We start from the raw sequence: 24322 nt of genomic DNA, 5'->3' as shown, positions 1-24322 counted from the left end.
CTGCACTAGCTTCGCGCCCTCAACCTCCTCTGTCTGTCCACTTGCACCCAAGGCCGCCCCACCATCCACTGCAACTGTATTCCCTCTTTGACCTTGATTTTGGCGTCTTAAACGCTGCCTGTACACCTGAACAGCGAGTGAAACCCGACCCCGGAATCCTGGTGAGTGTGAGAACAAGCTAGTGGCTATTCGCCATCAGCTCCCTTTGCGGCCTGACCGAGTGCTGTCAGGCATTATTTTTTACCCTTGGCAGAACGTCAGGAAACTGAGTCACGTGCCGGTCAAGGAGAAAGTCCGAAGGCAGCAAGACTCTGAGCTGGCCTGTGGACCAGCGTGCGTTCTTTCCACTTAATTTATCCCAAGAGATGTGTCTAGCTTCGCTGAGTTGATACCCAGGGACCGTGTCTAGTTCCACCACACAATTATAATTTAATCTCTCCCTCGTCCGGGGTCGCCATCAATCTGAAGTGCAGCCCCGCCGACCTGAAACTCATAAAGCCGTAAAATCGGGTGCTGTCCGCGCGGCTCCGCGGCCGCCTTCCATAAGCGCCTCCCAAGGCCTGAATTCTAAGTAGCTAATTGCCGAGCTTCTGGGCTAAACAGCAAAATTAACGATTTCAGAGGCATCTTTCAAACAGGATATAAATTTTGATAAAAGCTCCAAGTTTTGTTGCAGAAATCATGAACATGTGCTCCTGTGTCCATGCCCCGTCTCGACGGCAGCTTGTCAGGAATGGACAGTGACTGATGCGGATGCATGTTTTAGGGCCAGGCAGCCGTGGTGGGAAGATTTGAAACAGAAATGATCTCAGCACAGTGCTCTGCCCTCCCCCGCTGCCTACGGAAAACACAAGAGAAGTAACACTGTGGCCAAATCCCAACTCTTGTAAGACTGTAGCCAAATCCCAACTCTTGTAAAAGGGTTACTGTAGTACCAGAAATGCAAACACAGCGTGAGCAGGTGGGAGTTGGAAGACCTCCACGGAGGCACACCCGGGTGCTCCCTCTCCAGATGGGTGACCCTGGCAAAGGCACCCACTCTCGGCTTCCTGTCCCCCACACAGAATGGATCTGGCTAAACTCACCGGGCCGTACACGTCTCTCCAGGCCGTCTCTGTGTCTGCATATAAGGTATCGTATGTCTAACCTCCCAAGGCAAAGGAGAAATTGGCTGGAGTTTTGGGGCAACTTCAGATTTGCATTTCTAAGACGTATGTGAGTGTTTTTAACTCCGCTTTGGAGGAAGACTTAACCCACAGCAGGGACACTCGGCGTGCTTCCAGAAGAGGCAGAATGTGGGAGGATCCAGGGGCAGGCTGGGATTGTCAAAGAACTAGCGCTTCAAAGGCACCAACCCACTGAGCCGCGTGCAGTTTGAAACCTCCCAACTGCGGTGCCTTTGCAGGCAGTGTGCGGACAGGCACGACGCTCGGCTCAGAGTCGCTGGACAAGGGGAGGAAGCGCACACCGGTATCTCAGGAGCCTGCTCCCCAGGGTAAAGAATTACGGCCCGTAAGCCGAAATCAGACCAACGCTGATTCGTCACAGATCAAACAAACAAACAAACAAAAACAGCAAAAGGTAGTGTTTAATTAATCTAAATGACAAATTAGTTGTGAGTCTCCAACCCGGCAGGCAGCACCTGCAAGCCGAAGGCCCACGTGAGCAAGAAAAATAGATGAGGATACTGCTGTTAGCAATGCACCTTCTAAACAGCATCACTCTACAATTGGTACGGCCTAAGACTTCGGAGCTCCGTAACGCATGGGTCCATACTCCCTGGAGGGGACAGAAATTAGGGCTGTTGTTTAGGGCCTCGCCAAAGATGTATCACCGTGTACCTCCGCTGTCACCAAACGCACACATTAAAATGCAGGGAGCAGACACCAAGTCCCCCCCTGGGGGCCTACAGGGGCAAAGTAATCTGAGGTCTACCCGAAAATCTAATGCAAACCTGATGCATGATGCAGGGAAGGAAAACCAACAGACACACCATTATTCAGCGGACCGCAGTCCCGTGACCCCTTAGGAAGCGAGAAAGAGGGAGAAATCAATCCCACATTTTGAAAAGTTTATTTTTAATACATTCCCCCAGGCATCAAACTTCGGGCAGCCTTTGAAATCGTACATATTTTTTGGTATGGTGTCAGCATCCTCTACAGTTAGCAGTTGTTTGCCCTGGGGCAAGGCTATTCTTTCCGGAAAGCTACCTCGCAGAATCTATCCCCCTGCCCGCCCACCCACCAAAGAAGATCACACGTACATGAAAAGCTGGTCCTCTCCTTTTGTGAGCAGCAACAGAGGACAATTTGCAAAGCCAGGCGGGGGCTGCCCTCAGAGACCCCACGGCCCTTCAAGGTCTGACACCAGGCCACATGTCTGCATGTCCTCGGCCACGTGCTGGCAATGGGGTGCGCGCTGTGGGCGGCACTTTGTGGTTGCGAAAATGAAGCGTGGGCGGAATTTCACTCTACGTTTCCTCCCTTTGGGAGGGGACAGAGACCGAGCTACAGCTATGAAATGACCCCGACTGGTGACACGACTCTGAAACGTCATTCATTTTGCAGTCCCCGTAAGCCTCAGCCTGTCACCGGTCGTGGGCACAGTAAACTCGACTGCGTCGACCTCAGGGCTGCTTCAGTTCACCTTTCCCAAGCAGCGCGGCACCGCATGACCTTAGCATGACCTACCTCATCCTAAGTCGGGCAGAAGGCACTCTCACAGGGTGTGACGCTTGTAAGAAGAGATTTTTACATTAACAGGAACCTTTAAAAAGTAATTTTAAAACAGATGCCTATTGTAAATAATGAGCACAGACAGAGAGACAACTGCAAAATTACACGGGGGGTTGTCTAATGCCACATGCCTACAGTTGCAATCGTGGCTGCAGTCATTCACTATATACCTCATCCATCCGTCCGTCCACCACTCATCCACCCATCTGTCCACCACCCACCCACCCATCATCCACCCACCCATCCATCCACCCATCCATCCATGTACCCATCCACCCATCTGTCCACCACCCACCCACCCATCATCCACCCACCCATCCATCCACCCACCCACCCCTTCACCTATCCATCCATCCATCCATCCATCCAACCATCCCCCCATCCATCCACCCACCATTCATCCACCCACCCACCCCTTCACCCATCCATCCATCCATCCATCCATCTACCCACCTATCCATCCACCAATCATCCATCACCAACCCTTACACCCACCCAACCATTCCCCCATCAACCCACCCATCCATCCATCCATCCATCCACCCATCCTTCCATCCATTCATCCATCCATCCACCCACCATTCATCCACCCACCCACCCCTTCACCCATCCATCCATCCATCCATCCAACCATCCCCCCATCCATCCATCCACCATTCATCCACCCATGTACCCATCCACCCACATACCATCCATCCGTCCATCCATCCATCCGTCCATCCACCTATCCAGCCATCCAGCCATCCAGCCATCCATCTGTTTAACAGATACAGGTGAACTACCACACACTGGGAATTGCTAAGTTGTTTTTCACACACCTGTGGTCTCTTCTCTTGCGATCCTTCCATAGTAGCAGAGGAAGCAGGTAATAAGTAAACAAACCAACCAGACCTTATCAGTGGAGAAATGAGACTTCGCATCATTCTTGGCCTGGAATCTGCCAGAAACCCTGAGGGAAGAAGCTTGCCAACCCCGACGTGCACAACAGCAGCCTGGCTGCAGAAGACAGCGAAGGCACCTGACTATCAGACACACGGTGGGTATGGTCACATTCCCAAACAGAAATGGAACTCACCAAAAAGAGATATTTACACTGGCTTTGCAGGGTGCTATCCCTTTTCTAGGAATGTATGAAATGACTTTTTCATAATGTATACATGCTCATTTAACTTTTCCAAGGTTGGAAGTTCAAATGGTTTTCTTTAAAACAAAAACAAAAACCTAGTGTGTCTCGGCCTTCCCATGAAACGGACACTCACAAGTGTGGGCCACGTGATACTGTTTTCCGCGTGCCTGGGCAGCAGCATCTCCCCGTCCAATAAACAGCCCTCTCGAAATACCTATGCAAATATGAACTCATTCTCCTGGTCCAATCTGCATTAAGCTGAATCGTTTCCCAGAATAAATTCAAAGGGCATTTCCTTTTAAACCCACATTATGGCACTTTTTCTCGAAACAGGCCTATCCATAAAGAGGCAGGTCCTTTATTAATGCACATAAAATTTTTCATGAGGGTGGTAATTGAAGTTTCAAAAGCAATAAGGTCATTCCTCACATTGCCCGCCCGGAGAACAGACGAACTGCTTATTTTGAAAATCATACGAAAAATGTTCATGCTTAAAAAATCATCACAGCATAATGGGAGTGCAGATAAGAGCCATTTTCCTCTGGGCTACAATAGGTAGTCGGGATCCAAGAAACCCTCATAATTGACAGACTTCTGCTCTGTGTCCATTTATCTTTTATCTTTATTTTGGGCGGATGGAGCTCTAGTTTGTCAGTTCATTAGAGAAGGCTCTTGCGCTGTGCGAGCAATTACAATGCCAGCGCAGGAGAAGGAGTGAAGCCGAGACAGAAGGAGCTGTACAAGGAAGGAAATGCCTGGGTGTCTTTCAAAGGAACCGAGAGATTGCGGAGTCAGAATCGCGCTGTGTAGCTCCCGTAGGGCCCGATGAGCTGTGTGTGGCTGGTGACACAGCCCTCCTCTGCCGAAAGGGAAGCTGATGCCCTTTGTTGGCCTTCGAAACCGACGTCTCCTGCACCGAGGTGGGTCTTCCTCTAAGAAGGATGTCTGTTAAAAGTCGCAAGGGGCCGGTACAGAGGAGAGCGCTGCAGACATAAAAAATATTGCCCCATGGACGTTTCGCGCGTGTTGGCGTTTGTACTAAAGACTGCTGGGATCGATTTCTGGAAAGAATGCTTCCTGGACTGCTCTTGGAATGGCAGAAAAGTCGTGCTCGCTTCACGGGAAAGTAGGAATTCTACAAGAAGACCCTCAGAAACCAGGGGCCCTTGACCTTGGACACGTCCCAGAATCCCCAGGGAAGCTTTGGAGACCCTGCTCTGCCAACACAGCTTCAGATCTCTGTGGGGAGGACCCAGGCGTCAGAGTTTGAATTACCCGGCTGCTTCCAATGTGCCGTCAAGTTCAAGGGCCTCAGCCATTGGTTTCACGGCCACATGTGCACCCTCACTCGAGTGTCCACCTTCCCAAAGACTTCTGGGGGCTGGGCAAGCAGTGAAAGTCCGTCATTCTGCACCTTCTTGTCAAATTTGGGACTGCGGTGTGTCCGCTTCGGGCTATGCTTGTCTTGGGGAAAAGAGGCCGCAGCCCACGAGAGCCGTACATGGTAAGGGCCCCAAAGCTGAGGTCAGAGCTCCTGGTCAGAGACAGGACAGACGGTCTCACCGGCAGCCTAAGAACGAGCTTCCCCCCGTCACTCCTCTGGAAAACGCAGTGGCGGCTACAGCAAGCCAAAAATGTATTGCTTCTCACACACCACAGCAAGATGTGAGTTGTCCGTATGTGATAAAAGCTCGAAAATCAAAACCGTGTACTCAGCTGCCGTGAAGTGTTCAAACTCACTTCTGTGGGAACCATGTCTCGGAGCCTCCATGCTGCTAACGTGGACGGCCCCAGCATGGAAACGCCGAGTGTGTCACTTCCAAGGTGGAAGCAAGACTGCATCACCAAATCTGGTGCAAACAGCCCCCGAAGAGGCAACTGACAGCGTGGGGGTGAATGTTTCGCTACCAACAGGAGAGGCCCTGCAGAGAAGCCACAAGCAGATGCCTCGTGGCTGGCAGTATCGGCTGTCCTCATTCAGGACGTCAGAACAGCCGCCAGAGCCCACGTGTGCCAAAGCAGGCTGACATCGCACGTGCTGGCCGAACGTCAGGCAGCCAGGCCCTTCCAGAGACGGCGCTGCCGGGCAGCATCTCCAGAAGCCCAGCCAGCTGCCGCGCAGGAGAGTCAGCCGCTGGTGGGGGAACACCGAGTCACAGGCTCGGGACGAGGGGCGCGCCGGAGAGTTCTCGCGGATTCTGGCACAGCCAGGCCCGCCTGGGCTGTCCTCTCGGAGAGCAGTGTTCCAAGGAGGAACAATGAAACGCCACTCATGGCTGGCACTGTGCGTGCTCACATGGGAGGTGTGCTCGGCACACGGAAGAGACCAAGGACAAATGTGACTCCAACGCACTGTACCCGGGTCTTTGGAGGCACAGGAGCATCACGCCAAACCGTTTCCTTTCTGCGCGATTGTCACGGGGGATTCCAGTGCGTGCTTAGGTGCTCTGTATCCGCTGTGTCCTCTGGCTCCCTCCCCCTCTCTTCCTGTGGCCCCCCTGCACCCCGCCCCCCACCGGCCCATGGTTTGGACCAGCATTTTCCTTCATCTGTCCACCGAGTTTCCTGTGACTGGTCAAGTGTTTGAGCTTCCCTGCTGCCTGGCAGGTGACGTCTTTGTTTCCTGGACGGGGCCTCAGGATGCGCCAGCATCACTAAGGACTGGCGGTGTGGATGCTGGATGAAGGCATTCACCATACTTTTCCTGTCTGTCTTCTAGCCTTCTCCTGGGTTTCACTTGCCCCCTCGTGGTTGACGTCATTTCCGGACGTAAGAGAAATCATTGAAAAAAACGTGTCTAAAAAGAGCGTACGGATGGTGCAGGATGAAACAGACGTGGTGGATTTGCGATTTATAACCCCGATTCGTTCAAAACGGGCACGGGGCCACTTCAGGCGCTAACCTGTAACGCCTCTGTGATGATTTGCGTGAATGAGTGAGTTCCGGGGACACAGGACCTCCTGGCTTTGCTCTTAAAGAAGCCTCGGATGGGGACAGACTGCAGGGATATAAAGTCACCTGGTCTCTTGTTGTCTGACCAGGTCGATGAAGCCACAATACCGCACAAAGCCAGGGAAGGTCCCTGGGAGTAGGCTGACGGTGGCAGCTCGGGAGTCATGGACAGGAGGTGTGTGCCCCAGGCCCACCCCCACGTTCTTGGGGCCGTTCTTGAGGGAAACCCATTGGCTACGATTTGTGCCCCCTCATGTCTAAGAGGCAGCGAGTGCAAAGCTTCGCTCACTAGCATTTCCTGCTGCCGAACAGCCCCTACGGGGCCGATTCGTGATGGATGACACCAGCCCTAGCCCCATCCATCTTCGTCCGACTAGCCTTTGATCTCCCACCGTCCCGCACTCCTGGCGCAGAGCGCATGTCAATAAATGCATATCGAGTGCGGGATGCGCCCCGTCTGCAGGAAAGAAGAGTAGGGAATCCGTGATCCCTTCATTTGCAGGGAGAAGCGATGCGCCTCCAGGGACTTGGGCGTTGGCCAGCTCGCCCCACGGACAGCCCGTGCACCTCCCCCCGGTCCGGGCACAGCCCTGGAGTCCCACCCTGTGAAGGAGAGAGTCCTCACAGCCTGCCAGGCAGTGCACAGCATCCTCCATCGCGAGCTTTGCGTTGAGAAGCTGTTTCCCATGCTGAGAAAGCCACCTCACCCGCACCGCCCTACACCGCCCGGGCAATCTCGAAAGCGGAATGCGGGGATGCACTCATTGCTCCTTCACGTTCACGAGCAAGAGGGCCTGCTACTAAGTTCTGTGGCATGGCCACCCCCTCGGTGTCCCTTTGCACCCTCGTGGCACCTGCTAGGGACCTGGAAGATCTGTTACACCCAAACGAGCGCAGATAAGAGAAGGCTCCTTCAATGGCTTCAGCGTAAACTAGTGTGCGGACCCACTGTGCAGTGCAGAGAGGGTCCCCACAGTCCCTCGGCCCCGCCCCCAATGGTGCTGTGCCACACACATGTTGGCCACTCCAATAATTATATGCGTTACTTGGCGATTATCAGCAGCACCTCTTGTTCATAAAATACATTCCCATCCATCTGCCTTAGACCCCTTTCGGCTAGTGTTCCCACGACCTAGTACCTACAGTTTACGACCATTGTACCCAAGGACAACCAGCCCTACTCCCAGGGCTCCAGCCATGTTTCGTCATTCCTCACACCCTCCCTGTTCCTGCTCCGATTCTGTGGTCAGGCTCAGAATGACCTTTCCGTACACTTCCAGTTCTCTCGTCTCCTCCTTCATCCATTGAGCTCTGCCGTCAAAGCAAACACCGAAATCCCACCCACATGGTGTGTGAGTGTGCTCGGTGAACGTGGCTAGACACACACACACACACCAGATCGTGTGCAAGGTCCCACCTTCCCCCTCTGCTGCCCCCATCGCAGCCCCACAGCACAGAGCAACCCACCTGCACTGGGGGCCCACGCCCCAACCCCACACAACGTACTCCTTCAATTCCACGGGCACCTGCACACCCCCCGTCTCAGGGGACACCTTGTCCAGAAGTGCAGCCCAGCCCTGACATGTCACATTCTCTCCTGTCATCTGTCCTCCTCGGTGCGCACCCGCGTCCAGCACACTGCATGCTTTCTGTAGTTACCACGTCTCGTACGTGTCTCCCACATCACGAGGGGGCCTCAGGGTGGCACGGATTTCTGCTGGCTCTGCGCACCTCTGCACCCCTCATGGGCAGTCGCTGCTTCCGAACCACGTGCTGAATGAGTGCATTGCACCAGTGGGAGGAGCTGGACCGGTGGAGGAGAGTAGGGAGGGCAGCATAGAATAGGGGTCGAGGCTGCTGTCACGATATCGGCTTGTGACAGCTACTCACAGTTTTCTTTCACAAAACGCTAACTTTTTATTGATTGATTTGAGAGAGAGAAACATTGATTTGTTGTTCCGCTTGTGCATACATTCATTGGTTTCTTGTATGTGCCCTGACCGGGGATCGAACCCGCAGCCTTCGCATATCTGGACGATGCCTAACCCACTGCGCTACCCGGCCATGGCTCTAAAAAACACAATTTAAATATAAACTATAGCCATCAGATGCGTCCTAATAGATTTGCTCTTCTTTGCAAGCAATTGGACATTTCATTGATTTGCCGCCACGACCGGAGTTTGGGTATTGACTTGTCAAAGGCCAGAATATTCCAGGAGAGAGGAGCTGTGTGGTGTCTGCGCTTGAGACCAGTTGCTAAATATCATGCTCCTCAGCGAGAAACAGGGTGCACAGCACGTGGTAGAAAAGCACGGATTAATAAAACACTCCCTTCCACCGTCTACTTTAACGTCCTTGGGTCTGGCTGTGAAGTGGGAAGTTTCTGCCGACGACCCGATGAGTAAAGGTGAGCATTTCCAATAAGGGGAAGTGAGTCCTTGCTGCAGATTCAGTATCTCGCCGGGGGAGGCCAACCGTTTGGTGTCTCTGGGCCGCACTGGAAGAAGAACAGTTACTGTCTTGGGCCTCACGTTGAACACACCAACACTAATGAACACTGGTGGGCACAGAAAAGGTTTCAGGCAACTTTACGACTTTGTGTTGGGCCGCACTCCCAGCCGTCCGGGGCCGCGGGTGGCTGGCGGGCTGCGGGTTGGACACCCCCGATTGCAAACAACGGAACCGAATCCCCGGTTGTGAATATGCTGGTGGCCACGTGATTAACATGTCTTATCTCTCTCTCCTCTGCTCTGATTTCCCTTCTCCTTCCCTCACACGCTGATCGGCCACGGGCCCGGGATGACGCCTGTTCGCTCGGCTTCTCCTTCGGAAACCCCGTGTCAGCGCAGGTAGATTCCAGCGCCCCGCCGCACCGGTGTCTACCAACACCTGGGTGATCTGGTAAGGGAAGCCCATGGGCGGCAGCCCATGGGCGGAGTGGTGGGTTCCCAGGCCCGGAGGTCCCAGGTGGGTCCTGGCCAGGCGCTCAAGCTCCTGGCCAGTGTGGAACGTGACGTATTAAGCTCACTGAATGTTCTCCAGAGAGCCCCACGGGACGCCTCCTGATTTCCCAGCATCCGTGCCGCGGCCTGCCTTTTGCCGACAGCGAGGCGGCAGCGTGCTGTGGCATTACAGCGTCCAAAAATACCGCGGCACGAGCACAGCACAGAACACTGCGAGGAGGCGGGCCCCACAGGCAGCCTTCCACGGGAAGAGCAGACTTTAAATTACAGGTCTGAAAAGCATGATCTTTCCCTTGAAGACTGTGTTCCCTGTTTTTTTTTTTAATGATTCTAACTCCATGCAAACGGAAGGCAACACAAACCCTTTGTAAGAGAAGGAGGAAGCCGCTCAACGGTAATTGGGTTTAATTAACACCCATGTGCTCTTTAGTCTACACACAATTACCGAGAACACAGACAGCCATATATAGCCTTCCCTGACGGGCCTTCGTTCCTTTGCAGACCCGTGCGACCGCGCAGGCGCTGCTCTCATCAATGGAACCCCAGGTTTCTCCAGCGGCGCTTCTGTGCGGTGCATAGAATCACCGCATGCTGCCCGAGGCCCTGAGGAGGCAGGACCGTCCGCCCTTCGGCGTGGCTCTCTCCTTGGAAAGGGAGCGCTCCACCATCGCCAGCAAAGATTCTCTCCCCCGTCCCTACAAGCATCCTATTTTTTGAATCACTGCCGCCATGTCCGTTTGCCTCCCCCGCCCCTCCCAACAAATGGTCCCAGCCATGGGCTGCCAACGGGTGTGAAGAAAACAGGTCGTTCCAGCGCCGCTAGCTCTGAGAAAACATGAGTGGGCTATGTTCAGGGCATCAGGCCAATGCCACCAGGAAATCTGTCCTTTTACACAGGGTTCTGTGAACAACTATGAGCAATCTGCGACGTCATTCGATCTCCTCTAAAGGGAAGAACGTCATCCTGTTTCATAGCAGAGACAACCGTCCCCAAGGGCAAGGGACACAAGTGGCCGGACCCCCAGTGGGCACCAGCGTTTAGAGTCCTACGCAGCTGTGGGAGGGGGTGTAGCCAGCTCGGCCCGGGCCCTCCGTTATCACCCGCAGAGTGGGCCCTGCTGAGCAGTGTTTGGGTGCAGAGGGGGGCCGGACCCCGGGTGGAGCTGGCCAGGCGGGAGTGGGAGTCGGCGAACGGTGACAGGAGGCTGAGGCCACCATCTGGAGGAGGAGGACACAGAAGGACCTCAGGTGTGGGCGTGGGTGTAGTTAGAAGCAGAAATGCCTGCTGCCCACGGGGATGGTGAGGTCGATCTGTTTCAGGCCCTACGACGATGTCAGCGGGAGGAGCCAATACAATCGTGGCTGTGGTGCCGCTACCTGCCACTGAGAACGCAGCGTGCACACGTGGGGTCCTGAGATCCGAACACGCCGCGATGGGACAGACGCCGTGGATTCCTCGGGCCCGTGCAGCGGCAGACACGACGCAGCCTGCGGTGCCGCAGAGCCAGCTGACATTACGAAATCCTCCTCTGCCGTTCCTCTCCACTTCCCGGTAGCCTCCGCTGCAGCCAGTAGGGGACCACCCCTCTTGCTCTTCCAAAGCCTTGTCATATGGGAGATGCCAGCGGAGAGATGCGTCACTGCACAGCGGCCTCGTGCCCCAGAGTCTCTCGTCACGTATCCCTGAGAACACCTTATGCCAGTCACTCCTTCTTCAGTTAAGTGCATGCTTACGAGTGAATGCTGGTGTGTGTGTGTGTGTGTGTGTGTGTGTTTGTGGGTGCAGCACACGGGAGAACTTCTCAAAGGGAACTCGAGTCCTCATCTCGATTTAAGAACCCCCTTCACAAAGCAACTTTTTTTTTTTGCACCAGCAGCCCTGCCAAAGCTCAGAGGTGCAGAGGTGGACAGGAGACCTTTATGCAAATGTCACATTTGACTTTCAAATTCCCAAGCACAATTACCCATTCTGTCCCAGAGAACTGGTAATGAGTAGAAAAAGCCGATAACGGGCGAGTCCTCCGGCGGACCAATTATAACGAGCAGGCAAAGTTACCTTTCCGCAAACTCGTTCTCAACTCTTCCGCTCTTTGATTCCTGCGAACGACGGTGACTTTTCATCTCCCGGTTCTGTCCCGCGTTTTGAGATGACGGTGACCAGACAGGCACGAGTGTCTGGACTCCGTGTGTTCTATGTGTCGGTCACCGTTAAACCGCCCACTTCTGTTCAAGGGCTTATCGGATTACACCTCCGTAGCGGAGCTCCTGGGTGGCCAACGCCGTGGATGCTGTTCCAGCACAGGAACACAGTCAATAATATTGTAATAACTGTGGATGGTGCCAGGTGGGTGCTGGGAATACCGGGGGGAACACTTAGTACGTTACACAAATGTCTGTCTGCCTGAAACTAATATAATATTAAATGTCAACTGCAACTTTTAAATAGTTATATCTAAAAACAATTATACGTTCAAATCACTTATTTAAAAACTAGAACAACAAATATTTACTGTGAACCAGATCTATGGAACTGGAGCCAGGCAGAATTACTGAGGGGCCTAACAATTAGAAAACAAAATTTGTTAAAAAAAAAAAAGACTAACAGGAACTAGCTCGCCCGTCCCTAACAGGCCCTGCTTTCTCACCACCGCCTATGGCACATGCGGAAGTCACCGCAAGCTACAGGCCGTGGATTAAGGTCTGCCTTTTATCTCCTTCAGTAAGCCGTGTCCCTGCGTGTCCTCTGCTGCCGGAGCCGTGACTCCACCGGAAACAGAAGCCTCACCACGCTGGAGGAACAGCGGCTGTGTTTCTAGATGACACCAGATCTTCGGCTGCTTGTGTGGAAAACCGGCTTAGTGCAGGACCCTTATTCCCAGCTCAGGGTGTGAGGGGAGTATTAGGAGGTCAGGAAGCTTTCTCCACGAAGCAGCTTCTCCTGATTAATCCACAGACGTCCACGCCAGCGGGCAGACCTCACAAAACTCAAACTGCTAAATGAAGGGCCGTAGGTGGCCCAATGCCCCGCAAGGGGAGGCTGCATCTCGTGAGCCCCGGAGAGGATTCCAGCATCTTCCCTGGAGCTCTGGCCCAACAGCAAGAAGGGCAGGAGCTCTCCAGGGGGGCACACCTGGACCAGAACTTCCTAACAACACAGGGACTTTTGTGTCAAGTGCTGGGGCCACAAGCTACGTGGACAGTGGGGGCCCTTCGGAGAAAGTGTCGAAGAGGACGATGGCGTGGTGCCACCTGAACTGGGGTCCGGCCGCAGGCAGGCATTTAAAGGGAAGGGCACACGCCATACAGCCGCCTTCACCGTTTCTCAGGGCCCCACAGTACTGAGAGCTGTGCGGCCATCGGCACCGTCCGCCCGCACACCTGCCACCCAGCAAAACGATGGCTCTGCGCCCAGGCCACACGCGCCTCCCCGTTTGCCTCCGCGCCCCCAGCCCACGCCTGCCACCGTCTAGCTACCGTCTCCCAGAGTTTGACGGCTTTGGGTCCCTCCTGTAAGTGCAGGCACACAGGGTTTAGTTCCGCGTGGGTGTGACTGCTGATGTCGCTCAGCGGAATGTCCCCCGGGCTCGCCGACGCTGCAGCAGGCAGCCGAGTTGCCTCCGGGCTTCAGGCCGAGTGGTACGCTGTGGCGTGCAGGCACGCACCACGCATCCTCGTCTGCGCGTCTGCCGAGGGGCCTTGGGTGGCTCGTGCCTCCAGCTCCTGTGAAGACCCCGGCTCCGCACGTGAGTGGACGAGCATCTTCAAGACCCTGCTTTCCGCTCCTCGGGGAGTAACCCAGACCTGCGATGGCTGCGTCAGAGGATAACGGCACTTGAATTTTGGGAGGAGCGGCCAGTGGGTCCCCCGGCAGCCGCACGATTGCGTGTTCCTACCCACAGGGCACGCAGGCGGCGGTTCTCTGTGGGGCCGTGTTGGTCAGTGACAGCATCCTACCGGGCGGGAGGGGCGCGTCCCCGTGGTTTGGAGGTGCCTGTCCCTAAGGATGAGTGAGCCGGGCCCGTTAGCCTGGGCCTTTTCCGTCCCTCCTGTGTCCTCCGTGGAAAAAGCCCCTTCAGGTCCTCTGCCTGTTTGTCATCGGCTGGCTTGTCTTTCCGCCCTTACGTGAGATGGGGACGAAGGCCGGGGCACTGATTGTACGAGGCGCCGTGCCAGACGGGGGTCCGACTCCCAGGCGGGACCGTTTGCAGGGAGGGGCCCGGTGGTGTAGCGTGGGCTGTGGCTGACGCTGTGCAGGCTCTGACAGCAGCAGCGTCTCTCAGCCCGGGCTTCAGTGCGGGCACAGTGAGCACGTTGTCCCCACACACGGGAGCCGCAGGACGGGGACTCGCGGCCTCAGACTGGGGACAGTGATGCTGCCGTGCTGCGGGCCACCATGGGGGCACTGGCTCGGAGGGACAGAGAAACGGTCGAGGAGGAGATGTCTGGGACCAAGGTTGGGATCCCGGCGCTGGGACAGAACAGCGTGCCTCAGTTTCCCCAGTGTTACTGCGAGGGTGAGCGTAAACACACCGGTGACGTAGGGTCCCCTTCTTTACTCAGGTGCGTGCCCAACAGTCAGGCGTCCGGGACACAAGGTCCTTGCTGCCCACCCCCGTTCATGCAGACAGGCTCTGCATAGGACCACGGCACGTGCTGGCCGGGCTGCCGTGCTCTCTCCTCTGTCCCTTGCAGGCAAGCTGTTTGGCACAGAAAGCGACACAGCCGGCCCAGGCGTGAAGCCAGCTCTGCGGCCGATGCCGGAGACAGTAGCCAGGAAGAGTCCTCTAATCCGCACCCTGGATTCACTGAACGTCACACTGCTGCCCGACGCGAAAGGATTGTGAGATTTCTGTCCTTCCCGAGTGATTATCTTGTCCTTCGAAACCCCAAGAAAGCCATCCAAAGGCAAAGGTCTTAAAGGTCCGGAAGGGCCACATGATGTGCCGTGAAGTTGTAACGTATGCCAACTCAAAGACTGACAAATACAGCACCCTCTTGGGAAGACAGCCCCGAGGCAGCGAGCGAGTAACCTGGACAGCCGGCACTTGCGGTTTTACCTGGTGCTGCCTTCCTGCGCACACCACGGAAACTGAGCTCAGGATGGGGTGCTCATGGGCGGGGCCCTTGGAAGGCTTGGGAACCCCCCGGAAGGGCCCCTCCGAGAGCCACAGCACGCGGCTGCGGGAACAGCACCGCTGTCTCAACACACAGGGCCGTGGATGCTAAAATGTACTTTTAATCTCTGATTTTTCACTGGAGGGAGAAAAACGCCTACCTAACGACTTTCTCTGTGCTGCTGTTTCTTGCCAAGTCTGTGCCCGAAGTGACTCTGAGGGCGCTAAACATCATTAACGTGGGGATCTGTCTCTCTACTTGGGCTGTCAGGACAATGGAAGAAACCCACCCTTACAATGACAGGGAAGCCACCGTCACGCCGAGGGAAGAGGCGTCGTCCCTCTGCCGTCAAAGGGGTCTGCCCAAATAAATAATCTGACACCGTGTTCACGAAGCGCTCACAATAACGCCGGAGGCCATCGGCGCAAGTCATTTCAAACAGGCAAAACCAGGGTTTACAAGGTAGCGTGATACCGGCCAGCTTAAAACATCATCGTTGAATGACTCCCATTTTGTTTTAAAGATTTTATTTATTTATTTTTAGAGAGAGGGAAAGGGAAGAAGAGAGGGAGAGAAACACCAGTGTGTGGTTGCCTCCTGCGGGCCTCCAACTGGGGACCTGGCCCACAACCCAGGCGTGTGCCCTGACTGGGAATCAAACGGGTGACCCCCCAGTTTGCAGGTCTGCACTCAGTCCACTGAGCCATTCTAGTCAGAGCTGACGACTCCCAATTTTTAATGCGTCATTCCATGTTGCTACAATTGTAACATGTTGTAATGTAAGTGTTATAATTTCTCACGGCAACAAAAACAAAGCCCAAAGATGTGCGTGAGGAATGAGAACTAAACTAGACACACTGTGCTGATCATTTTGCAACATATAGAAACACTGAATTATTATGTGGTACACCTGAAACTAATACAATGTTACATCTCAGTTATACCTCAATTACAAAAAAAAATTTTTTTCTGTCACATGTAAAATAAAGAACTTCACAAAATGCAAAGCCCAGGGAAATACTTGGCATATCCACCCAGTATCTGATTGTAAATGAGAAGCACAACTATTTACAGGATGTACGTGTTGGGCATCGAGTGTGTGAAGTCGGCATGGAGAGGACTTGTTAGCTGAAAAGGATTTGGAAGCATCCTCCCGTGATTCAACAGAACACAGACTCACAGTCGACCATCACAAAGGTCAAGACGTGGTTTGGAGGATTTGAGGAGGGGAGGGAGGGAGCGTAGCCCAGGATGAGTGCATCCACGGACCGGAGAAGAAGCATTATTTTTACTCTTGCTGCAAAAAAGCAAAGCAAGGAGAGGTTGAAGAAAACGCCATCTGTCAGTTAAAAGGAAGTAAATAAAGATGGCTTTGGTTGAACGGTACAGGACAGACCAATTAATCCTGCGGCCGCACAGACGGACTGGCAAGGCTGCGTGCAAGAGACTCTAAAGAAGATGAATTAATCCAGCAAGTGACGGTGTGCGTGATGAAGAGCCAGAGGGAGCATATAATTCACTTTTTTGTTCAGAATAGGAGTGGCAGGCGGGCGACATGACCCAGTGTGGAGGGGACCTAGACTTCAGCATGCTCCGTCTTTCTGACATTTATTTACATTGCATCAGAATAATCTCCAAGTATAAAAAAAAAGAGGAGGAGGAGGAGGAGGAGAAGAAAGGAGGAGGAGGAAGGAGGACAAACAAGGAGAAGGAAGAGGAAGAAGGATGGAGAAGAAAGCATTCTAGATGCGTAGAACTTGAATGTAGAAGAGAGTTGGCCCCTGGCTGGCCCGAGGTCAAATTTTAAGCTGCATTTGCATGGAGGCTCAGGTATTTGGGATTGTAAAAAAACCCACACTGAGTTTCGTCTCTCCCTCCCCTCCTCTGCAGGTCGGCGCACGTGGGTGAGGCAGAAAGCGCTAGACAGTTAGGCCACGCCGTGGGCAGACGAGCTCTGGAAGAGCTCGCCAGCAGATAGTGTTCGTCTTCACACTGCAGCGTGGCGGAATGAGATGCAAAAGGAAGCGTAAAATCCCCCCGTGTCGGGGGCACCGGGGCTACCACATCAGCCTCAGTTCTTGCCCGCAGCCTCTGCTCCCCACAGACGGCTGCAGGCGTGTTTGGTGACAAGCCGTTGGCATTTTCCAGAGCAAACCGAAAACCACGCAACAAGCTCCCACGCCAGGGTGGGAGGTGAGTGAGCAAGGCCTGCTTTCCACGGGACCCTTCCCATGTCCCGGGACAGCCTCCCCCCCAGATCTTCCATCCCCATTAGCTGCCATGCCCTGTTCCTCCAACACGCTTCACGGGGAGTCCGAACGCCCAGGCTCTGCAGCACCCTCCTGTTCACCTGCCTCAGCACGCATGCCGCTGCCCACCCGCACCCCCACCCCCACCCCGTGCGGATGCTGTCCCAGGGAGTTCGAACTCAAGTGCAAATCGTCTGTGCAATGCCGTTACAATTCTTCCTGTGACCCGCTGCTCTGCCCGCAGGGGTGTGGTCCACACACCAGCATCAGAGCCACTGCTGCTGTTCCAGTGCTGAACGGTGTGTACGGATTTCTCTCTGGGAGTTCACCCCTTCTGTGCCTCAGAGGGCGGGATAGCAGTGTAGCCCAGAAGAGAAGACTTCATACACACAACCATTTTCTTTTAAGATTTTATTTGTTTATTTTTAGAGAGAGGGGACGGGAGGGAGAAAGACAGAGAAACATCAATGTGTGGTTGCCTCTCCAGCGCCCCCTACTGGAGACATGACCTGCAACCCAGGCGTGTGCCTTGCCTGGGGATTGAACCGGCGACCTTTCAGTTTGCAGACTGACGCTGTGAGCTGTACCAGTGAGGGCTGCATTTTAATATTTTGTGCACGATACTGAGCGTGGAGGAAATCACAGGGCTCCCACAGCCTGCGCTGCATTCCCGCCCGTGGGCGTCGGTCTGGAGAGAAGGCTTCTAGGAGCCTGGGCTGCAGCACCAGCCGCACCTCTACTTCCCCAGGGCACCTGGCCCAGCACAGCGTCCCCCCAACCCCAGCCCTCAGAGCCCCCAAGCAGGGAGCAAGCTCCAGGCGTTCTCTGCACAGGACCCAGGACCCAATCGCCGCCCACCACTCACGAAAGCCTGCGGCAGCAGGCGGGACCCAAAGGGGCTCGCTGCCTCGGAGACGCAGCTGCAGGAAGTAGTTGCCTCCCTGCCGCCTCTTCCCTGGGTGCCGGACAGGCTCCTCTCCCAACAAGACTTTGCTGCGTCTCTGCTGCCCGTGGGGAGAGCTTTGCTGAGTCTGCAAGGAAGAGAGCCAGCTCACGCTCGCCCGGCAGAAAGAAGTGCTCGGGAAGGCCGTAGCAGGCACGCATGGTCGGAGAAGGCAGAACACGGAGGGTTCCTGGGACTTTGAAGAGCGGTCCCTGGCAGCTCAGACCAAGGTGCCCGAACCCCATGCACCCAGGAGTTCCCAGTCCTGCTGCCAGTAATTAAATACGGGCTAAGGGGGGTCTTGAAGCCCACGGTTGCCCCGTCCTGGGAGCCAGCCCCACGTCCTGGCTCCCCACTTCCTACCCCCGTCATCCTGGCCCGTTACCGCCAGCCTCCCCCACGTCCCGAGCATGCGGACTTCCTCCCTCTCCTCCTGTGTCGCCCCCTCCAAGTCCTCCACCGCCAACCCCTGCGTCTCCTGCTATTTCCTCGGACAAGGAGCTCTCAGCTGAAGAGCAGGAGGAAGCGATTAATGAAAGAGGTTGAGCGGGGTCGCTTGCTCTGGGGCAGGTGCTCGTTCAGGGCGTGTTTGGTGAGTCCCCCTGCAGTGTGCGGGGCGGAAGGCGCTCTGCTCGGGGCAGGGAGCAGCAGTTTCTGCGGGGACAGTTTGGGGCTCACGCCCTACAAGCAGGCGCCTGCTTCCTCGGTGGAGCCGTGAGCAGCCACGTGTTCTGAGCGTGGGATGTGAAGACCCCGCCCGGGGCAGGCCCATCTCAGACACCGCCAGGGACTGGGCTCTGTGCGGTTTGCAGAATCTAATGGATTTTAGGGGAGATGCCGGGGAAACTCGCAGGGAGCTCTTTCCTCTCTGCGTCCCCACCTCTCAGCCTGTTCTCTGCTTCTCTTCCTCTTGGAAGCCTCGCTGATTCACACAGAAATGCAGACTCGGCCACAGGAGCTTAGAAGGGTGTGCCTCCCCCCCAACCCTTTCCACCTGATTTCGATCTGGGAGTCCCCAGCAGACTGCCTCACAGACAGGGCTCCTCCCGGCCCCTCTGTGCCCTGAGGTGACAGCCCCGGGCCCTGCTCCCCGGACCAGTGGGACTTCTCGGGGGCGCCTCTGTGCCCGGGCTCTGCTCCTTTGCTTTGACCTTGTCACCTCGGTCCCTGACGGCTGCAGGTATCCCGTACAGGTCCGGGCCACACTTGGGTCCCCTTGTCTATCCGGGTCCCTCGGCAGCTTTGCGAGGTTGACTTTCGGTTTTATGAGGTGCCCCTTACAAGCGTTTCTCAGAGCCACTGTCAATGCCTGTGTGCGCAGCACATGGGACACCTTCTCCCCGCCGCAGCAGCCACACTCTCCAGAAGGGGTCACGTCCCTCTGCACGGTGGTGGGCGCACCTGACGAAGGCTGGACTCGGGGGTCTGGGGAACACAGACGAGGCACCGGGTTCAGCCCCCTCTCTGTACACGCCGTCGCCTCTGTTGCACCTCCTCACACAAGTCACGCGTCGCTAAGCAGGCTGCTGGTATTAAAAACCACACGCCGTTCACACTAGAGGGGGGGCCGACTCCCACCATGCCTTTGGCGCTCCCTAGGGCCCTGATTGACATGTGCTTCCACTTCTCGTCCAGATCACCTGACGTGCTGGAAATGGGGGAGGGTCCTAGCCGGTGAGCTCGTTGCGGGAGCACGCTGGGGTGTGGGTACAAGTGCCCACAGCATGGGGACTTGGGGACGCCGCTGCAGGGGACCTTCCACCGCGTCCGGGTCTTTGCATGGCGTCTGCACTTCCACCCTTTCCACGAACAACAGCGCTGGTGTGAACAGCTGGGTGAAGTTTTTGTGTGGGCGTCCCTTTCCAGTGCTCTGGGGCAGACACCGAAGAGCAGGAACGCTGGGCATCGTTCAGGTTCAGTCTGCACGCTGCTTTTTAAGAAAGTGCCTAGGTCGATTTTACGGTCTTCTCATTTTACCTTCAGTGCCAGTTCTGCAGAGGCCGCCTCCCTGACCCTGCGAGGCTCACATTAAATCGGGTGCACAGTTACTCTCTTAGGTCCTTTTCTGTTACTCTGCACCGTTTATAATAATTTGCAGTTGTGCCTCTATGTGTGAGTCCCCACTGTGCGTCCCACCCTACACGACAGATCACGTAGTTCCCCAATGACGGAAAACGACAGAGTCAGGGGAATGCTGTGATGCTGGTGTTGCTCTCCCCACAACCCTTGGGACACGGCTTGAACCCTCTCTTCAAGGGCGTTCCGGGCACAGAAGGGCAGCTGTGTGTTCACAGCTCACCTGAGGGAGAGGCACCACCCAGGCGGCCAGGGGCAGTCGGAGGGCCAGACTGCCTGCCTCTGAGACCGGCACCAGGACTCAGGGTCACTGAGCCAAGGCCAAGGTCGGCCGGCACCACCCAGGAGCCCAGGGAGTGCGTTCTCCCCGATGGCTGTGCAGGGGGTCGGGGGCACGTGCCTTGCGGGGAGTCGCAGTGTGGAGAGAAGACAGCAAGGTACAGACAGGAAGAGCTCACGTCGCAAACCATTTAAGGACAGGTGGTGATGGATGAAAAGCGTCGGATCCATCTTAACCCCTGGGAGGCCTTGAAAGCAATGCTCCTGAATGGTGACCAGATGGTGTCGACCCAGATGTGGGCCGATGTGGGCCGACCCAGATGTCCACCCAGATGTGGGCCGGCGCAGGGTAACCGCCTGCTGACCGTGCGTGTCACCAGCAGAGAATCACTGGCCCACAGAGACAGCCCTGCACAATGACATTCGATGCCATTTCCCCGAGGTGAGTTGGGGATACTGAGAACCAAAGGGTATAGGGCACTGTCTCAGGCACAGATTGGGGGTCACCGTCCAAGAGCCTGGTAGTTTTCCAGTTAGCGGGCATCTCAGTCAGGTTCAAGGGGAGGCTTGCTCTTGATTAAACAGGACGGGGCCAGGAAGGCGGGCACGGGTTCTGCGTGAGACCTGCCTGCACCGACTCCGGGAGACCTTCGACTGCAGGACTCGCCTCCCCCCACCCCGCAGGGCCCACAGCAGGGGCTCCGTACCAGGGAAGTGGTGAGGGACGCAGAACATCCACCTGGCCCTACTGCGGGAAACATGCTTGCTCCCTATGGCTCAAGGTCGTCACGTGGGGACCGGCGAAGGTTTCTGGGGAGTGCAGGGGAGTGACTTTCAGCTGCAATGCTGCGTGCCACCGCTTCACTGCATGGCCTTCTGTGGGGACGTCACCTAACTGGGCCTCAGTTTCCTCAGGAGGAGTTGGAGGACACCGGGAGGGCTCTCAGCCCGGCAAGCAGGGACTCGGACGCAGCGGGAGCAACGCAAGGGCACGGGGACATATGCTGATAAATATCGAGTGTCTCGTGCCTCACCCGCCCGCCACTTGACAAATGTGAAGATGGCCTACTTAGGCAGAAACTTAGACTATTTTGCAATTTTCAAGTGATCAGCATATGTGAATACTTTATACTAATTAAAAGTCTACTCCCCGAGTTTTCTTGTACGCCAGCAACAGTCTGTTTGCCGCCGGTCTCTGGGTAAGCGCTTTTCTGCACACAGCCAGCGGGGCGGTTCTTGGTCTGCACTCAGCGCCCTTCAGCAGGGCCGGGCTCTGATGCGGGTCCGTCCTGGGCCTCTTGCAGAGGCGCTGGCTGCTGGCTCTCTGGGTGCTCTGGAGTTGTGACCCCTGGTTGGCTCGATGCCGGGGGTCGGTCTCCTCCTGCTGGGTACCCCTGTGCCTGCGTTCTGCGCTCACTGAGAAATCTGACCTTTACTAGCGGGGCATGCTCCACCTCCAAGTCTTCCCTCAGGCCCGGCCAGCACGGGCTTCTCTGTGTAGCTGCCCAGCCGAGCCTCCCGGGACCGGGCCCTCTCCTGTGCGGGGACCCAGCCCAGGCCTGAGCAGCACTCCCTGCTCACAGGGACTGAGAGGCGTTCAGCTTCACCCGCTTGGTGACATGGAAAGGCCCCGAGAGGTGAGCCTGGGAGAAAGCCAAGCGAGGCATTCGTGGGAAGTCCAAAGACCAAGAACCAACCGAAAGAGCAGCAGAGAAAGGAGACGGACTGCCTTCACGGAGCTGCTGGTTTATGCAAAACTAGGAAGCGCAGGTAACACCAAGGAAACCTCACTTACAGAGAGAAGAACGTGTCAAAGCAGAATTCAGTGGCCCGAGCGAGCGCCCTTAAAAAGACGGTGAAATAAAGCCACGTTCAGGCGTAAGACAGCGGACAGAATCTGACACCATCGCACCCACGTAGGTAACGATGAGATGGTGTAACTCGTTGGCTGGAATCTGCAGCGATGATACACGTTTGCTGATTGTTGGATGCCCTTTCAGCTCGTGTCTGGCGTTCACATGGAACGTGTATTTTACCCGCCCCCCCCCCCCCCCCCCCCCCCCCCCCCCCCCGGTGCAGCTCTGACGCGGTCTCCAGAGAAATGCATACTCTTCCCATGAGTGAAATACCTGGCCTGGCTTTACAAACACCTTACACGGGCAACGCAAGCCAGTTCTTTCCCTACGCGGACTTGGAAAATACACCATGTTACGGGACTTTGCGTACTGGGAGTTCGCCGTCGCTTTGACGAGGTGTTCTAATAACGAACCGTATATGGCTTCGCCCCCCAAGGCCTCACGTTCGTGAGGAGCCTGGGCAGTGTGAGGGGTCTTCCCTGCCTCCTGACGATCTGCATCCCCGAGGGAAACAGTGTTCGCATTTTGCTAACTGACTGGAGATCCTTTACTATAAACATGCTCACTTCATATACAGTGTTTTGGACGTCCAGGTGGCACCTGGGACTCGTGGCTGCCTGCAGGGAGCCAAAGCAACAGCTACATACAGTGCTTCAGTAGTGAGGGGACAGAGTCACCAATTTGCACGGCCTTTGTCACAGGCGCCCACCGCAACATGGACAGCCAGGAAAAGAGGGGCCAGTACTTCGTTCTCCAGCAACACCGTGGGTCCAGAGATGCACAGAGATTCCGCTGACCCCAAACCCCCGAATGAGACTGGGTGCCCCAGCCGTCTGCCCGCAAGTCCGGCATAAGCAGCTGACCCTGGCCACAGGGACCTGGGTGAGCCCTGCCACCGAGACGAGACAAAGGCCTAGAGGCCAATGCCAACATGCTGGTGAGTCCCGCTGAATCAGACGGGTACCCCAAGATCTCTCCTGTGGGGCTTTGTTGTAGTTTGGTTTACTGTTAAGGCTTCTGAGTAACTCTCGTACCCCGCAGGACAAAATAAATAATGTGGTGCAGTCCACCCTCCCACAGGACAGAATGAACGGTGTGGTCTGCACCCACCTGTCCCACAGGGCCCGGCAGGCAGCGCACAAATACAGTGTCTCGGCGTCGCTCCATCCGGATGAGTTTTAATGACGAACAGGGCGGTCCCCCCTCCCTGGGAACCTCCCGTGATGAGCGAAGGGGCGACGCAGCGACGCTTCCGTGAAGGAGGCCCGGCCGATGAAAGCGCGTCGGCAGTCGGCACAAGCCGCAGGGTTCTGGGGCACGCTGAGGACCCACTTTCAGACACCGTGGGGGCCCTCCCATGCACCGGTGCCCTTTGTCAACCGATTGCCTGCAATCAGCCAAACGGCTGGAGGATGATACAGTCGGAGATAATAACCGTTGTCGCTGCCGTTTGATACAAAAGTTGCTGGTCGCGGGTTACGTATTCTCATCTTCACCTGACTGCAATGCATGCCTTCCTGGGGGGTCCGACCTGCGGCCCACGAGCCCCGGGCAGCCCAGGGTGGCTGTCAGTGGGGCCCAGCACAACGCCGTGAATTTACTTACAAAGAGATGAGGTTTTTTGTGTCTGACTATGTTGCAATGCATGTAACGCGTTGGCCGGACGCCCAAAGGCCGGACACCCCTGCTGCGACGCTAGGAAGTCCCTGTCGCCCCCATTTCACCGGGAAGGAAGCTGGCTGGGGCGGAGAGGGCTGCCCGAGCTGGGGCAGAGCTGGGGTCTCCTTGGAAGTCAGTGGAACTGGAAATCCTTTGCCTTTTCACACTTCGCTGTAAGTTTACAGCCGATAATCGTGCCAGTGACTGGCAGGATGGCTGGGAGAGGTCTGCTCCACGGCCACGGACGATTGGACGTCCTCCGGGACCGTGCAGACTCTGTGCAGCAGAGAAGTTCCTGGAAAGAGGCAAAGCGCACCGTGTGTTGTTATAAAACTTGCCACCACGGGTGCGGTCGTTCTTCAGGTTTGC

The 24322-nt window shown here is 55.8% G+C and overlaps 1 protein-coding gene across 2 annotated transcripts in view; it reads right to left on the bottom strand.

Moving 5' to 3' along the window:
* The window catches only part of PUDP (pseudouridine-5'-phosphatase), a 208348-nt gene that overhangs the window by 152151 nt on the left and 31875 nt on the right, over nt 1-24322 (bottom strand). The window lies entirely within an intron of this gene.

The sequence above is a fragment of the Desmodus rotundus genome, chromosome X, assembly GCF_022682495.2.
Source record: "Desmodus rotundus isolate HL8 chromosome X, HLdesRot8A.1, whole genome shotgun sequence".
Lineage (NCBI taxonomy): Eukaryota > Metazoa > Chordata > Mammalia > Chiroptera > Phyllostomidae > Desmodus > Desmodus rotundus.
This window is presented reverse-complemented; position numbering and strand designations above follow the sequence as displayed.